Raw genomic sequence first — 18464 nt, forward strand, 5'->3', positions numbered from 1 at the left:
CTGGCATGCAGCAAACTCCTGCAGCCGGGAGCCCCCTTAGCTATGGGCTCCCAGCCCTGGGGGTGCACACGGCTACACATTCAAGTAACAGCATGGTAACTACTAGCCATGAAGTTCTCACATTTTTTGCGGAACAACTTTGTGGCTTACTCCTTGTTTTATGATGCCATTAGCCGCTTTAGCACGTGGCCAGGTTACAATGTAAGAAGCGATTAGCTGGTGGGAAGGGGTCACACACACACAAGCCTGGATCCTACCCAGGACATGAGTGTGCCAGCACACGACTGAGCGCATCAAGTCATCACTGCCCTCTGAATTAATGCTTATATTACCCCCGCCCTGCCTCCTTTGCAGCAGAGAGTTGAACCTCCGTCGCAGGCAATGCCCCGGCTATCGGGCTATAGGGTGTTGTGGGATGCAGCTCTCAGTCTCCCCTGCTGGAGAGGTCTCATTTTGTACAAATGATTAGTTATGGAGCCAGGGACTGACCAGCCCAGGGGTCAGGGCACTCACCTAGTCCTTCCTCCCTCAGATTGAGAATTGCTGGTATAGACAACCAGGGTGCTGGGGCACCCTGGGGTGCCACAAGATCCTTTGAAGGGTGTTATAAAGCATGAGGAGAGAAACCAGGTGTTAAGCACAGGCTCAATCTCGGTCGCTGCCGGGCTGTTCCCCTGCCCACCCCAAGTGCCTGCCCCCTTTGCAAGGCAGGAAGCAGTTATATATATATATATAAATGGGATGCTTCTCAGTTCAGGGAAGTTATGGAGGGGGGGCTTGAGTTTAAAAAGGTCGAGCATCACTAGCTTATAGAAATGCCAAGAGAAAACCTCCAATGGTAAGGACTTCAGGACATGACAGGAAAGCGGTGGCTGGATCCTGTTGGGGAGCAGCTCTGCTTACTGCTCCCTCCTCCATGGCCGGGCGCCCGTCCCATAAACGGGCCGAGTTGCACGGATTCTGCACTTCTGCTCTGCCTCCGTTATATTTACTGGGATTGATGGTCCCGGCTGCTGTAGCGTGCTGCGAGCTCATCCTTGTTTGCACTGCTGTTTGCTTACTGCAAGCGCTGCAGGGAACATTGCCATGCTTTGTGCTTCCTCGGTGCCTTTCATCCTCTAAGCTCAGAGTGCTTAACGGATGGTAATTAGCTACGCCACACAGCACTCCTAGGACGTGCATTACCTATTTCACAAAACCCAGGTGCCTTCCTTACAACAGCAGTTCCCAATCTCTTCCACCGTCAGGCTCCAGACCCCACTTCTAGCCAGCTGGTCTCACCCGGCCAGCAATTCCCCTTTGGCCTCACCACCCCATAGACAAGTGCTATTCTCCTTGGGACTGCAACCCCCTTCCTCAGGTACCGCTAGCAGCAGGTTCAGATTTCCAGGGTTGTGACATGGGATGGAGTCTGAGTGCCTTGAAGCAAGCCAGGCTCAAGCAGAAAACACTCCCCCTTGAGTCATGAAGTTTTTCGTCCTTGAAGCCCCACTGAGGTCTTCAAAGGATGATAATTGCAGAACATGCCTTTACTTTGGCCATGCATATAGAGGGAGGAACCTTAACCTATACAGACTCCCAAGGAAGCGTGCAATGCTCCAACCACCAGTCTCTTCTCCTGTTTCCTAATAAAAACCACACTGCATAAAAAGCAGCTTATAAGAAGACAATTTGCAGAGGAACCCATTTGCAAAGCTCCCTGTAGGGCCATGTTCTGCTGTACCCGTCCAATACGAATGACACGCTGTCGAACGGAGACACCGACTCCCCGAGACAGCACGGTAGCAACTTCATCCGAGAGGATTGAATAATCCGCCCGATACCATAAATTTTATAATGAACCCATGAATCACAAGGAATAAATCTGATATATTGCCGGAGACGGGGACAAGCAGCTATTGATTTACAGTCTGCAAACAACATGCATCTTCGAGGAGTCGGTGGTGATGCATTTGGCGCTCACCACTCTGTGTCACTGTCTGGGAGTTTGTAATTCAGCACTTTGCCCAGGCTCTTTTCATTACAGGCACGCTCCCAGCCCCAGAAAAACAAATGGCTCCTGGCATTCAATGTGAAAACTAAAACCACCAGTAATTCCTCCTACATCCCACGTGCTCCCCCTCGTCTCTCGCAGCACAGTGCTGCAGCCCTGCATAAACCAGCGCAGCCCGTTCCGGTGGCCTGGTCCTCTCGCTCCTGTTTCTGCTGCAAGGGCGCGATGCTTTGCCTCCTGAAATGCAAAACCTTTAAATGAAGTGGGGAACTGTCCTTGAGTCACCTCCGCTTCATTCCTTGCCCTCTTCATCTCTTAGCCGCTGATGCGGCTGGCTGTTTCCTACACACACTTATGCCTCTCTGAAGCCATTAGTCTCTGAAGTGCCACCCTGCCCCATCTTCTGCCATCTCTTTTAAACGACCCTTCATCAAAGCCATCTCACATGCAGCCTGGTCACCTTCAGGATCCCAGGAATTCACTCTTCACTCTCACAACCACCCCCCAAACTATCAGCCCCGGCACACGGACTTAACTCGAGTCACGGGTCCATATCTTAGCCAGCCCCGCTCACCCCTTCATCCTGGGATGACTGCCAGAGTCAGCCAGAGCGTTTCTAACTATAACGTACACCAAGAACGGCTTCTTTGCTGAACATAGGGTGGGAAATCTGGAAGAAAAATCACTTCGGATTTTATAGATATAAATTTTGTGTGTGTAATATACACACCCACTAATACACACACACACACACACACACACATATATATATATATATAATATATATATGTGTGTATGTAAATGTGTGTATATACATCTAGATGCATGTATATACAAACACACAATGTACATGTGTGTGTATATACACACACATATATATACATATAGATGTGTATGTACGCATCCACACACACACACACACACGGGGGGTGTATTATATCTATCTATTGATAGACACACACACACACACACACACACACACACACATACTTTTTTTTGGTATGAAGAACCGCAGAAACTGAAATTTTTACTTAACCAAAATCCCAATGGTTTTTCTGAATAGAATGAGAGACTTTAGTTTTTAGTATTTGTTGAAATGTCCTGGGAAATATTATTAAAAAAAAAAAAAAAAAATATATATATATATATAGGTCAACTATCTGGAGACTGTGAAGCTCAAGCTGAGCTTGGCCGGCTTACAAAAGTTTCAATACAAAATGCTGATGACAACTGTATAGTGCAAAAGGATGCAAGTTTGCGGCTGGACCTTCTGAAAAGAAATAATGAGGCATCACTTCCAGTTTATCTTACTATATCCATGATGGATTTTCAGCAGGCTCCTATGTGTCTGCTATGTAACTGCGTGAAATGTCTATCCTTGATTAATTAGTATAGCAAATATTTCTTTGCACAGAAGACATGGAAAAAGTAAGGGCTTTTCTAGTTTCTTGTGAGAGTATGGGGTCCTACTGCAACACCAAGCCGGGCTGGGATTTAATGGTGCATCATGTCGCCTGACTGACAGTGATGGATGACAACAGGGACATTCTAAGTTTCTCAATTAACTCTTTGCCCAAAGATTGAGAAACACACAATAGTTTTCCATCCTGCAAATGTCTAGATGGAGCGGTCGGTATAGGTGGGGTGTCCTTGGTTCAGTAACTGGTCAGGAGTTCTCCTCTTACCAGAAACTTTTAAAAAGGCCACAAGCAACCTGGATCTATGCCATGCCCTTTTGGAAAGTTTCCACAGAAGGTGGAAAAAGCCTTACTTCCGAATCCAAAAACATCATTCAGGCAACTGGACAAGTGCTGTTGTCTGCTGAGCCATTCCCGAAGCCAGGGACTAGCCTTGCTTATCCCTGGCGGGGTGGTGGCTTGGGAAGCAGGAGCCTCTGGGATGCACATATAAAAGTACGTTGACCACAGCTCCGATCTTTGCACTAGTCACAGCCACCTTCCAGCAGCAAAGAAAACTTCTGAGCTGTAAGTTTGCAAAATAAAGCGAACAGTGTCAAGACTACACATAGATATGATAGGGGCAAAAAATACTAGGATCACCATGGCAACACCACACAGTGACTTTGATTTCTTGAAGGCCATGACAACATATGCATTTTATAGAAGCAGCTAATTGCCTACCTCTCTGCTTAATGATCACCAACACAGCACCATATTTTTTGCTAAATATCTTGGTATTTGAGTTTTGCTGCCTCCAGCCACCATTAACATATCTTGCATTCATGCTTTGTATAAATTCCTGGTAATGCTTCTCATTAAGGTTCCCAAACATACATTTAATTTATATTTAATGAGACTGTATGAGTTAAGTAAACGAGAGCTGATTAATTAAAGCATATGTAGAGAGAGCTGTGAAGATTAATTTGCTAATGTTTGCAAAGTGCTTTGAAAAATGTAATGCACCATAGAAGTATTAAGGCTTTTGATTACTGTTACTGGGAACAAATGAAGAGATGCTTGATATTGATTACACAGCTAATTAATTGGCATTGAATATTGTACCCACTTTTGTATCTGGCAGGTAAGTATGGTAAGGGAGCAAGTGCACTTCCTTTAAGCAGCAGGTTTGCCAGGAGCTTTGATGCTGTTACTTTACAAGGGTGAAGTTACACCTGACACTGAGACCATGTTAAGGGCACTTAAAACATGAGAGTGTCCTCCCATTAAAAAACTCATTAACTTATGCTAAGTGCCCTTTGACTGTCTTGAAGTTAGGACACTTCAAGTGAGGGCTAACTCTGGGCCAGCTATCTAGCTCATGTTAGAATAACTTCACTTTGCTCCACAGAGATAAAATGAGCAATTTGCAGTCCTCCAGCATCCCAGGATGCACTGCTCCCAAACTCCCCAAGGCAGGGATAGAGCCTAGTGGCAAGTCAGAGAGGTGCAGGCAAGAAACAGAATTAACCCTTAACATGCAACTGCTCACAGCACATTCTAGTTGAACACGCCACAAGTTCAGTGTGGGCTAAGAGTAACTTCACCCTAATAAGCTGAACCCTGCAGTCCAGTGTTGCATTACATTGGAGCTGGCCTGTGTGAAGCCTGACCAAAAACCCAAGTCACGGGCCCAGAATGCCTGTGCAAGGGATATACTTGTGCAAGGGATGCAGGCTGCAGTGGTGCATGAACATGGAGCTGGAGCTCAGACCCTGGGTGCTCTGCTCTTTGCTGGGTCACAGCACCAGGTAGGTTTGTGAGGCCAAATATATTAGGTCCACAGACATCAGGTGACTTGGGTTTTGGGTGCCCCAGCTGTGAAGCTCTGAAGGTATCTGCATTACAAACACAGCAGCAGATGCAGCCTGGCTAGCTCAGAAATTGCTAGCCGGATGCCCATAGCTGTCCGAGTTCAACAACTGAGTGTGTCCACTCAGGAGAGATGAGCAACTAGTGCTGGGCTCTGTGCAGCTACAGCAAAACCAGAGCTAGCTGGCTTGGGTAAGACCATAATACACTTCAGCAGGTGCTGGGGTGCTCAGTACCTCAAAGCACGAGCTCAGGGTCTTGGGGTGAAGCGCCCATGAGTCCGTGGGCATGTTTGAAAATCAGGCCTTAGCTACTCTGTGTTGCAGTCTCCCCACCTGTAAAATGAAGGCAGCGACATGTCCCCAAAACACAAGCACCACCTGTAAAATCCCCCCCCCCCCCACACACACTTAAAGTGGTGTCAACAAAAGGCTGTGGTGATGGCAGCATAGATGGCTTTGGGATCCTGGGGTGGGATGGCTGGGCAAGTGTTGGCCAACTCCCCATGTGTGGATGCAAGTGCGAGCCTTTGGGGTGAAAAAACAAACAAACAGTGCAGGGTTGATAAACTCTCCTGGAAGTCACAGGCTTAATGTCATGGCGATGGGGATCAAGACCTGGAGCAGCTTCTGAACAGCGCCAAAGGGAAGCCACATGCAAAGGGACTCCTCCAGTAGCGGATACACCCCTTGGCTCAGAAAAGCAGCCCTGGGGTATGTGGGGGCATGGAAGTGCTCGGCTCCTACAGCAGACCTGTCGCACTGCACTGCCTTATAGCAACCCCCGCCCCCTTGTCTTATGCTAGCCCAGGCCATGCCAATCCCTGCGGGGCCAGGCTGTTTCTGGAGAGCCGCCTGGCTGGAGTGAGAGAAGAACACCTCCAGCATCTAGCCAAGGATGCACTTGTGGAGTCTGCCTCTGGGAACGAGTCCAGAGCTCCCATCCCTGCTCCCAGGTTTGTCCAAACAGCAAGGATGCCCCGAGTCCCAGCTCTGCAGTCGGGCTGTGCGAAATGACATTGTTCTGCTTCGACAGAACATTATTTCATTTCAAGTTTCCTTTAGTTTCGAAAGCACTTTTCTGTTTCGTTTTGTCAAGACTCTTTGGCCGTTTCAACGTTTTGCCTATAGCCAGCCATGCCAGGAAGATTGGTGCTGCTGCTGGCCCCAGCCGGCAGCACCAGCCTCCTGTGATCCAGGAGGCAGATCGGAGGGCCTGCGCCCCTGGGAGCAGTTCAGTATAGCCCCCGCAGCTGTCCTGGGGGCACAGGCGAGCCCCCAATCTGCTTCCGGGAGGGCTGCGACGGCTGTGCCGGACTGCTCCCAGGGGTGCGGGCCCCAATCTGCCTGCCGGATCACAGGGGGCTGGTGCTGCTGCCTGGGGTCAGTGGCCAGCTGGCCTGGGGAAAATGAGCTTGTGCTGGGACCTGCCCTTGTCCCGGGATTGGGGCGGGTCGCTGCATGAGCCAATTTGCCCTGGGCCCTGCACCAGAGCTGATGCAAGGAGGTAGGGAGAGCCAGGGCTGCGCTCCTGCTCAGAGCTCAGCCCTGGCTCTCCCCTGCCTCCCACCACCAGGCTGCTTTGAAATTCAAAATGTTTCGAAACTGTTGAAACGTTGCAACTGGCCTCATTTGGTTTCGAGGCTGTTTCGAAGCCCTTTGTTTCTGTTTCGAAACTGTTGAAACGTTGCAACTGGCCTCATTTGGTTTCGAGGCTGTTTCGAAGCCCTTTGTTTCACTTTGGTTTCACTGTTTCGAGCTCAAAGCGAGTCGAAACAGCATCAAAATGAAACAGCCGGCGAAGCTTTGTGCAGTCCTACTCTGCAGCTCGACAGGGTGTGCACACTTGTCCCTGAAGCTGGACACTGTGGGCCTCTTCCATCACCCCCTCCTGGCAGCGCCACTTCATATGGAGGCTGAACTTCCACCAGCCCGGGGGGTGACGGGGTGTGATCGGTGACCGACAGTATTTCATACAGTCCTAGAGCCGCGGGGCTGGCAGGGAGCTCCAGAGTCCCCTCCAGTCCAACCCCTGCCTGAAGCAGGATCAGCCCTGTGTAAACCAGCCCAGACATATCCATCATCTAAACTAAGAGCAGAACTACCATCACCCCTGACACAACACAAGATATCATACCTGAGCTTGCCACAGGTAAAGCAGGGGGACCACAGCAGCCAGTGTCCTGCTGCTGTAAGCAGGTGAGAGATCCCAGGCAGAGGCTGTGCCATCAGGACAAGAGGATGGCAAAACCCTCCCAGTCCATGCCAGTCTGACCAGGAGGTAAAATTCCTTCCTGACCCCAAATGTGGCATTTGTTTGACCCTGAATGGAAAGGCAGGGACCTCTGGGTTCAAGTCCCAGCAGGAGCATTGGCACAGCCCAGTCAAAATCCCTGGCTTTGAGGAGCGTTATCCGGGCATCTGAATGCTTGCACCAGACACCAACAGACTCTCCCTATGCCTAAAAAAGGGTGTTTGTGCCCCAAAACTTGCAAAGACAAAAATTTCCTATTTAGTCAGTCTAATAAAAAGATATCACATCTACCCCAAAAACTATGCCTGCCTATACACCAGCCGAGTCACTCGCCGCAGGGGCAGGGGCTGGGAGACTTGGAAAAGATGCTGCTGGCCAGCATGGTTTTGGCAGTACCTGTTGCTTCTCCCCCATCCTGGTCCTGTGAGCACCGAACCTGCGCCGGGGAAGGACTCTGGCACCTCTGCCAGCCGGGCTTCGCCACGACCTCCGCTGTGCCGCACAGGGAGGACAGCATTTCAGAACGGGGTTTAGCCAGCTGAGCTGCCTCCTTCCAAAGACCCAAAAGCAGTGAGCTGGGAGATGTCAAAGCCCAGCTGGGAGCCAACAGGTGTTTGCAGTCCCGCTCCACCTGCATTTATTAGTGTCTTCAAGAAGAGAGGAGTGGATGGGTCCTGGTGAATTAACCCTTGCCTGAGCCAGAAGTAGCACTGGGGGAGGGTGCAAAGGGCAAGAGGCATTGCCCACTTCCTCTGGAAATACAGGGGCTTCCCAAGCAGCATTTGAAACTTGGACTTCTGCCTCTGCAAAACAGGTGAAGATGCTGCTCCCTGGGCTGCTATGGTAAGCTTTTCCCAGCCCGGCTGACATGGCCAGTGAGGCATTTCTGGACCCTGACCCACTGTTCCCGCAGCACCATGCCCCAGCTCTCCAGTGCCCGCTCCTCGTGCACGAGGCAAAACCGGACACAACGCTACAACCCCGGAGGAAAATGAAGTGGGAGTGAAAGGGCAGCAGGGCTGCACAAAACAGCATCGTTCTGACTCGGCGGAGCAGCGTTTCGAGTTTCATTTAGTTTCGAAAGCACTGGTCCGTTTTGTTTCATCGAAAATGTTTTGAAGTTTCGCCCGTAGGCAGCATGCTAACCAGAGAGGTGTTATGGTCCTTGCCGTCGCACCCTACACCTACAGCAATTTCAAACCTAGCTGAGGATGAAGGAGAGCAGCTAACTCAGAGGGGAATCACTGGCTACCAAGCCATCCTTGCCATGTCCTCCACCTTCTGCTCCTTTGAGCACCCTGCCCTACCCCTACCGCCACTCTTGCAAGGAAAAGGCCTGCCCACCAGCTGGGAGAAGTCACAACCTGGGTGTATGCATCCCACCTCCCTCCCCATACACCACAGTTGAACGCTGGGATGCAGGCAGCATGGCTTAACACAGTGGCTCCCAACCTTTCTTAGGCTCAAGGCACGTGGGGATAGACTCAAGACTCCCATGGGAAAATGCCCACTCTTCATTTTAACTCTTTTTTTGGCTTACAGAAAAATAGTTTCTGTTGCAAAGAACTCAGGAAGATGACAGCTATGAGTTTCTCTTTGACATGTCTAGGTTCGTCGTCTCGCGAATCATGCTTGCACAAGTCACAGTGCTGAGTTTCAAGGCACCCCAGGGGGGGCATGGCACACGCTTGAGAATCACGGGTTTAGAAGGACTCTTAGGGGTACGGTCCTGCCCTTGGGAGCCCAGATCCAGCTTGTTGCACATAAAGCACTCCCTGGGGGTAAAACTTTTCCATGCTCGATCCAGAGCAGCATCTCGGGTCAGCCACGAAGGGACAGGAGAGCGCGGGGATGAACTAGCTGAAACCTCCATCGCTTCACTAGGACCTGAAGCAGGTTTGCGCTGATCCCGAGCGATTGCTTTGAAGGCCAATATCCCAATGCAGATATTGCCACCGTGTGGCCGACTGCCTGCAGCTCAGCTGAGAGGCCCAACCCACCACGGGCATTTCTAGCCAAAAATATTTGGCCAATTGACTAGTCAAATAACGGTCAAGTATTGCCACATAACGATCAAATCTATTTTAAACATACAATTTGTTAGAACGCTGCACAGAGACTTGAATCTGCACCGATGCCGATTACAACAAGCCCACGCGTTAGTTGTTATTGCAAAATAAATTAAATTCTAAAAAACTAATTAATATTGACAGCTATCCGTGCAAGGGGCCGGTGGATGTGCATGATAGTCAAGACTGAAAAGCTCTTCTGTCAGCCCACTGTTGCAGCTTTAAAAGAAAATTAAAAGAAACAGAAACAACACACACGCACAGAGCAACCATGAAAGACAGACAGTCAGGTTTTAAAATGCAGCCATGCTATATAGACAAGGTTCTTTGAGTAGATGAGATATCTTTTATTAGACCAACTACATAGCTGGGGAAAAAAAAGTTGATCTTTGTAAGCTTTTGGGCCCAGACACCCTTCTTCATGGTGGTTATGTTGGAAGCCTATGCCCTTAGACCAACACAGCTACAACCAACAACCCTACTGTCGTGCTATGTAGGCAGCAAGCCAACTTTCCAAGCATTTTGCTGCTTCTTTTTGGAGTTTCCTGCAGTCACAGGTGATGGCTAGTATGAGAAACTGTGTACATGCGTTTGTGTGTCCATGCGTTTCCCCGACTCCTGCAGAATTGAGGGGCAAAGCACACGGTCCTCCTGTCCTTGCTAATAGAGGACAATAGGATGCAATACAAAAAAAAAAGGGGGAGCTGCCACGCACAGAAGGGTATTCTTAGCTTCTGGAATATTTGACAATTTTTGACCGTGGACAACTAAATAGGCAGTCAATTGACATCATTAGACCAGTCAATTGACTGGCTTGTCAACCTCAGTCTGTGACACAGAGCATGATGCAAGAGCTGGTTTATTTTCACTGTCATTGTCAGGGGAAGCGGTAAGAGTTTGAGCCAGCGCTCGCACCTGGCCAAGCTGCTGCAGCTCACTCTGTCCTCAGCCTGCTCCAGCCAGAGCCCATGAGTTATTGCAAGCCTGGCCGGATGGGGATGGGGACTGGGCCAGGCTTGGCACTCAGCTGGCACAGCCCCATCCCCTGCAAGCGGTGCTGGGCCTGCAGGGGATGGGGCCGCAGCAGCCCAGCACCAAGCCTGGACCCGTCTGCTGCGAGCAGCACTGCCGAGCACCGAGCCCGGCACCACTCGCAGGGGACGGGGCCAGGCTCGGTGCTCAGCTGGCGCAGCCCAGGCAGCAGTGCTTTTAGGGGACAAGGCCATGCCAACCAAGTGCCGAACCCAGCCCCAACTTATACACCAAGCCTATGAAAATCCTAACTTTTTGCAGCAGAAAACTAAGGGCGAGAGTCAACTTATACACGATGAAATACAGTACATTTGCATGGTTTGCAAAGAGACTAACGTTCCCCCTTTGGAGGATGGCAGCCCATATTGTTCCTGCACCTCAGCAACATCCTTTACGTGTTGGGCTATCAGACCAACTGCATCTGAAGATAAACCAATGGTCTCAAGTTGCAGCAAGGGAAGTTTAGGCTAGATATTAGGAAAACTTCTCACTAGGACAGGAAAACAGTGGAACAGGTTACCCAGGGAGGTGGTGGACTCTCCATCCATGGAGGTTTTGGAGACCTAACTAGACAAAGCCTTGGCTGGGATGATGGAGCTGGGACTGGTCCTGCTTGGAGCAGGGGGTTGGACTGGATGTGACCCCTGCGGGCCCTTCCAGCCCTCGTTTTCTATGAGTCTATGAACTCCCTTAACAAAAACAGGACAGGCAAAGTCCTTACCTCCTGGCTTCATTTGCAATAGGAAACGAACAACTTCCCATGCACCTGAGATCTCAGATAACTTTGCACCCTATTGAAACTCCTATTGCAAGCCTGGGTGGTGCCAGACACAAGTAGAAGAGTTACTGATAGATGAATCCAATCGTTTTGGATTTAGGAGATGCGTTTTCACCTTTTGCCTCTGAACATACGTACAGGGTAGTGCGAATTCTGCTTAAACCAGAGCAAAACATTAGACTGCTGCGAGACCCGAGCTGGAAAAGCCTGACTTGAGTGCATGGCTCGAAGACCAGGCATCCAGGAGTGAGCTAGCAGAGGTCATGCAGCAGCTGGGGGCAGGAACTGAACCAGGGGATCCTGTCTGTCTATCTGCCATGCACTGCCCTAGGATCTGGTCCAAAGCCAATCTGCTCCACAGGAGCCTTCTGTAGATTTAACAAGGCTCTCACCAGCGGGACCCCCTGCGAAGACGTCAGTAAATACTAAAAAAACCAAACACACAGGTGCACATGCCAGAAGATATGGCTGTTATGAATAATTGTTCCCTGCTCACCTGTACGGCACGGTCACACCAGTTAGTCACAGCTCTAGGGAGCAGGACAGAGTTCAATGGAAGAAAACTCTTGTCTATTCACTTAGCTGGGAATTGCGCTCTCTTGGAAACTGGTTTCTCTTCAGTGTATTGGCATCATTACACCCATCCGCTGCGCGGTCCTCTTTTGCTAAGCGTCCTTCCCTTGAGAAGACAGCCTGCTGGTAAGTCGGACAGACCACCTTCACCGGGAGGATCGTCTTTTGAACGCATGGGATTTTCTTCCATAGGAGGTTTCCAGGCAGAAGTTGGAGGGACTCTGGTCTGGGATGCTTTGGGAACAGCGCATTCATATCAAGGGCTGGACTAGATGCCCCTGGACATCCCTTCCAACCCTATTACCCTGGGAGGACACCCGCAGACCGGGATAGTCCTCCTCCTGAATCCATCGGGCGCAAAACCAGCTTAATAGTGAGGCTGGCTTCGGAAGAAGCTACAAAGATCAGAAAAAAGCAGATCTTGGAAGGAACTAGCATGTCTACCCAGAAAAGAGTAGAGCTAATATATATTACACACACACACACACACACACACACACACACACACATAGAGATTTTTTTTCTGTGGATTACCAAACACAGCCCCCATCTCTTGGCGAGCCATCTGTGAATAGTTTGGACCAGATCCTGTTCCAGCCATTGGGCATCTAAGCAGACACAGGCTCCTAAGTGTTATTCTAGTCCACTCTGTTCAAGCCCTAAAAATCCATTACTATATTTACTTCTATAGTATGGCATCATAAAATCATATAGAAAGTGAGGGTTGAAGGGACCTCAGGAGCTCACATCTAGTCCAACCCCTGCTCCAAGCAGGACCAGCCCCAACTTCATCATCCCAGCCAAGGCTCTCTGCCTCCAGAGGCTCTTAGTTTAAGGCTCGCAGCTCCCCAAGCCTCACCAGTTAGTGATGGGGGATGAGCTACTTGAGAGCTGGGGTAGGAGAGGCCTTCGTTTTTGACAAGAGTTATCTTCTCTTACAAGGGAGCAGCAGGAGCCTTTGTTCCCAACAGCTCTTGCTCAAAGTAGCCCCGAGGCCGTGATACCTGCCCAGCCTCACACTTCCCTGGCAATCCAAGCTTCCCAATTTACAGCGTCCTGACTCCTTCACACTGCTCCCGCCTTGAAGTCCATGAATATTATACAATGCACAGCTTAAATAGGTTGTTTAATAGATCCAGAGGGAGAGGAAGTCAAAGAGTTAGGCTGGACAGACTCCTTGGCCAAAGGGCCAGGAGTCGGAGGAAGCTGAACCAGAACAGAGCCTTTCATCAGACTGGAAGAAAAAAAAAAAAATCAGTTCACTCAGTTTTAACCCTGGTTTCCATTCCTAGGAGCCCCTGCTCATACCAGGTGCATCCCTGTTCCCACTTATGGGAGCACCAGGACAAAGACTTTCCCCTGGGCATTACTGCCTCTTGCCAAACATCAATGTTAAGCCACTAAGGACACAGAAAGGCGCTTTGCTACGAGGCCAGCCATTCACCATCGATACCACAACTCTGACCTAAAGCCAAACCACAGCGTGCAGATGCCCCCCAGCATATGATGCAATGCGAGTCAATGCAATAGAGAATTACCCCATTTCCCCCCAAAAACACACACACCTTAATTAGTAACCTAGAGCCTGGGAGGTTACAAACCTGTTCATATCAGGACTGTGCTTGGGTACCACTTGGTCTTACAGCAGTTTACATGATGTACCAGTGCCTTGAGGGATGCCCTCGCACGTGGACTCCTCCCTTCAGACACCACTTATTTCCAATGAGGACGGCTTCTCCGCTGATTTTGCACTTGTGCTATTCCCACGTGCGCTGCACACACCTTTTCCCTTGGCCCCAGAGCCAGGGAAGAGCTGGGGCTGGCAATGGGGATCTTTAGACATGCTGCGTGCTATTTGCAACGCTGGGATCATTTGAAAAAAATCCACGCATACGTACACACACAGTAACAGCGTATTTCCACTGAGCTCCAGCGCCAGCGCCTTGTTTACCAAGGACAACATTGCATCTGGAAGCCCGACCACTTGCAGAGACATCCGATGGCTCTGTAGGGAAACTATACCAATTCCTGGAAATTTGCCTAGTCAAACTTAGGGCCTGGTTACACGTTCATTTTGAGTGGCTTCTGGAGATGTTAACCCCTGGATTGTCCGCACATTAACACTTTTAAGTGGCTTAAATAGTCAGTGTGCTAGAGGCGATATCCATCATTAGACCAACTGGACAGTTGCAAAAAAAAGTTCTGTCTATTTGCAAGCTTTCAGGCACTCGTGCCCTTCCTCAGGCACAGGAGAATGCAAAGACTGTAAAATTTCTCCCAGGCAGAAGTGGAAATGTGTATTTCATAGGACAGCAGTGTAAGGTCTCCTGGCTGGAAAAGTTCATTTTATGCAAATTAAGCTCAGAGAAAAGTTGGGGCAATCTATTGACCTCAAAAGGTACCTGATGGCAAGACGCAGGATGTTGAATTATGCTTCTTTCTTGTTACAAAGTTTAATATTATTTACAGGAGGATTGGTGAGGGAAGGCTCTCCTGGGCAAGGAATTTCTCTTGTATTGAAGCTGTTTTTCAGGCTCCATACAAAAGGCTGGAGCAAGGGTGTCCACTTCCAGGTCTCAAGGTGTTGAATTTTGCTTCCTTCTTGTAAAATTATGAAGTCTTCATGAGTGGCTTAAAGCACTCCCTATGCAGCTCAAAGTTATGCCACTCTGAAGCAGGATTCGCATAACCCAGCTCCTGTGCTGCATACCCCAGCCATCCCCCACAGATGTGCCGCTCAAGCGGCAGGTGCAACTGCAAGCTAGCCCTAAGCCAGTCAATATTTGTGCGGCTCACAGCCTAACGTGCAACACGACCCTTGGAGACCAGTTATCGCACTGTTGAAGCCGAGCTGAACCTCTCTGCTCAGTGGTGCCTGCTCACCAGGCAGCCCGGGAGGGCATCCAGTCCATCCTCGCTGCAGCAACCTTTGATCTTCTGTTCCCTCTAGTTTCCTGGTTGGAGGTTGAACTTCTTTTAAAGATGCCTGCAGATTTTAGGTTGGACTGACAACTTTATATACACGGGCGCTGATGCTACAGCGGGGTCCACAACAGCAGACCCTCCAGGGTAGCGGTGCCTGTTGCTATATCGCAGCTATTTTTGGGGTTCTTTTGAAGAAGCCATTGTTAATTAAAAACCCAACTGTGAAACTTTGCTCCTCCAAACATACCCTCTTTTCTCTCTATCACCCTCCTGCACCAGGGAAGGAAAGTGGTTTCCCCCTCTCTCCCCTGAGCTCTTGCTCTGTGGGTATCCATGACCAAACCGGAGAAAACTTGAAGGCCATTTCTTGATTGTCAGCATCTTTGGAAGAAGCAGCATCTCTTCTTGGTGGGGAGCTGGAGGCATAACGAAGCACGTGCTAGCAAAGTTTTCGATCTGCTCCGTTAGACTCCATTTCCTAAACCCAAATCCAACGAGCTGACCAAGGGAGTTTTGTCCCTGTGGAGGGCTAATCAAGTTTAGGATTCATGGGGTGACTCATCTCGTGTGATGGGGAAGGAGGGAACCAAAGGTTAAACATTTTAAAAAGCCTTAATCTAATGAAAAATGTAAGTGTAAAGTCAATTAAGCATCACATGTCTGGGCGGGTTCTGCCAGAAGGAAGCACGAGCACACACTTGCATTAAGGTTGGTTTTCCCCACTTCGGGACATTTGCTTTCCAAACCCTTCAGAAGAAGCCTTACAATGAATTATTCATCTGGTATTAAGGGCTTCCCAGCCTGGTCCGACGGTGAGATTTCCACCCCACAGTACTGACTGCCTCTAGATGCTGTGCTAGCAGGAGTTTGGGGTAGGACAGACCCATGGCAGCATGATTCGGGACTGCCCAACTTGGACCTCTGGCCCCAGGGACTCTAGACCATTGCCCTCCCATTTACACCCTTGAGGTGAGAGCCCAGTGACCCAGGAGCAGCCACAGGCTTCCCCTGCCCATGCACCCCATTGAGGCCTGTCTTGTCTGCAAAGGAAGGGACTTTGGGGAACAAACAGAGCACCCAAGGCTTCATTCCCCAAGACCACCAGCACACTCCTTTGAAAGGGCATGAAGAAGTCGTTCCAAGGAGCCTTCCCTTCTCCGATCCAGGCACCAGCTATGAGCGTAACGGGGAACAAGAGACCCCGTTCCAATCACTCCTGCCTCCGATGGATGCACGAGAGGACACGACCTTCCTCGAGCATGTCTTTGTGTCACTGCTTTAACTTGGTGAATATCAAACCTAGACGGCCCCATTGCACTCAGAGGATGATGAGAATAAGGAATAAGGACTGGGGATAATTCGTCTTCACGTTCAATCTGTGTGCCATACGGTTTCATTCCAGACATGGCAGGGCCAGGGCTGTCACTACCAGGCAACCTCCAAATCTGCCAATCCCAATACAATTTTTGGCATTCGTAACTTTGGCTGGTCTTCCTAGGACTCCCGCATGAATGCACCGTCTCATTCACACGGCTCTGGCCGGCACTGGGCGAGCATCAGTTTTCTGAGATGGAATAAAATATCTTTTAGGAGCAAAGAGAGTAGAAATCCCCGAGCTGTCCATGGGAGGGACGTCTGTCCATGTGCTCAGGGGGTCCTGGATGCCCTGTTGGGTTGTGGCTCTGCTTCTACCCCTGCCCTGCACAGGCAACCTCTGCACCTTTGGGAGCAGACACCTCAAAGCTGCAGCATTTGGGCAAGAGCAGCGAAGGATTTGGGGGGCTACGTGCTAAGTAACTGGCCCAAGGCTGCAGAGGAAGTCGGTGCCTGGGGACTGCATCGAGCTCTCCCACCGTCCACAAACTGGAAGCAGGAGGGAGTCACGTCTCCGCTCCCAGCAGCCTTGCTGGCACATTTATCTCCCAGACCTACGGAGCGAAGCTAGTCTGATTGATGTCTCGGAGTAAAAACTAGGTTAATAAAAGCTCATTTCTGCACAGAATGAATCTGCCTGAGGGACAGTCTGGGGCAAGCAGATGATGAGAGCTTTTAAAAGCAGTTCTAAGAGTACAGATGAATCATACGATCTCTCCCTTAACTCCTTCTCCCAGCAGGACAGCCTCTCGTGCTCCAGGTCCAGGCCCCTGGATGTACCGAGTGCAATCCCTGGGTTTTCTTAGAGCACCGTTTCAGTCGTCATTTGGGGAACCGAGCCTCAAAAAGACCATGGTCTCCCCCTTGACTCCAAAACCTCTCCCAGGAAGAGTCAAGTTAGGGGTCTTACCGGAACGAACTCTGTGCAGGGAAGAGCCGGTATAAAGGATGCATGTGGATATTTCTTTGGAAAAAAATATCCACATGCATCCCCCAAGTGTATTTGCAAACACACACACGTATGCACATACACCCTGGTGTCTTTGCAGTCACATACGTTCACCCCCATCCCCATGCTCTGGTGTCTTTGCAATCACTCCCCTCCCTCCACCCCTTTGATGTCTTTGCAATCACACACACACACATGCACGCACACCCCGGTGTCTTTGCAGCACATTGCTGCAGTGGTGTCACCACCCAGCGGCTCCATCCTGCAATGAACACAGCTGAACTAATGCGGGTCTAACACAGCTGCACAGCGAACGCTGCTCCGAGACTGCTCCACTTCGTGGCTTCCTCAAGCAAACAGCAACGATGCTACAAACCTCTTTCCAGCTTAAGCCCCCGGGCTCTCCTTTCCCCCTATGCCGGTACATTTTGGGGAGGGGTGGGTGTTTAACACAGCAAAGCATAAAAGCATCAGGAAGAGACGGATGGCTTGGGCAGGTGCTTTCTGCCTCACACGTACCTCCCAGCAGTGCAGTCCCGGTTACACTCTCCAGCGCACGATGCACTTTGGCACATCCAGTCGCCCAGAAGGAACATGCCTGGATGCTAATGCTGCTGGTTACAAGGAAATCCCTTTAATCAGGAGTGTTTGGGTTGCTGTCATGTATGAAAAATTCAGGCCCACAGAGCCGGCAAACCTATGACATGCTGAGAGAGCCATTAAGTGATCGCTGCGCGAGTGTTTTAGAGTGTGTTTAGGGCACAGTTTGAGTCCCATCCACTTTAGATCATGCAGGAACGCACGGGGAATTAATATTTCAACAGGGACCCTCCGCTAACCTCTTAAAATTGCAGACAGCTTGCAGTAATGCAACATCTAAATAAGTCACAGTGGGCAAGTACTTGTGGGGTGGGGGAAAGGAAAGAGAAACGCGCCAAGGAAAGCAGTGGCTCTCACCCTGCCACTAGCACGCCATGAAAGAGCTAACCATGCAAGGGCCTAATTGTGCACTCTCCGCACCAGTCTGGAGACAGGAACGTGGCCCACGGGTGCTTGCAGGGCTGCAGTAGTTGCACCAGCCTTTAGGCAGGGTAGCATGCAAATGCCAGCAGAGGTTATGGGAGCCACGTGCCCCCTGCTCTCTGGCAGGTGATACCATCTGGACCCTGGGTACCTGGGACCCCCCCCTTCCATCCATGCTTGTCTTTTGGGGAAACTGTGAGCAATGGGGGGGGGGGGGGGGGGGCAA

The sequence above is a fragment of the Alligator sinensis genome, unplaced genomic scaffold (assembly GCF_000455745.1).
Source record: "Alligator sinensis unplaced genomic scaffold, ASM45574v1 scaffold697_1, whole genome shotgun sequence".
Lineage (NCBI taxonomy): Eukaryota > Metazoa > Chordata > Crocodylia > Alligatoridae > Alligator > Alligator sinensis.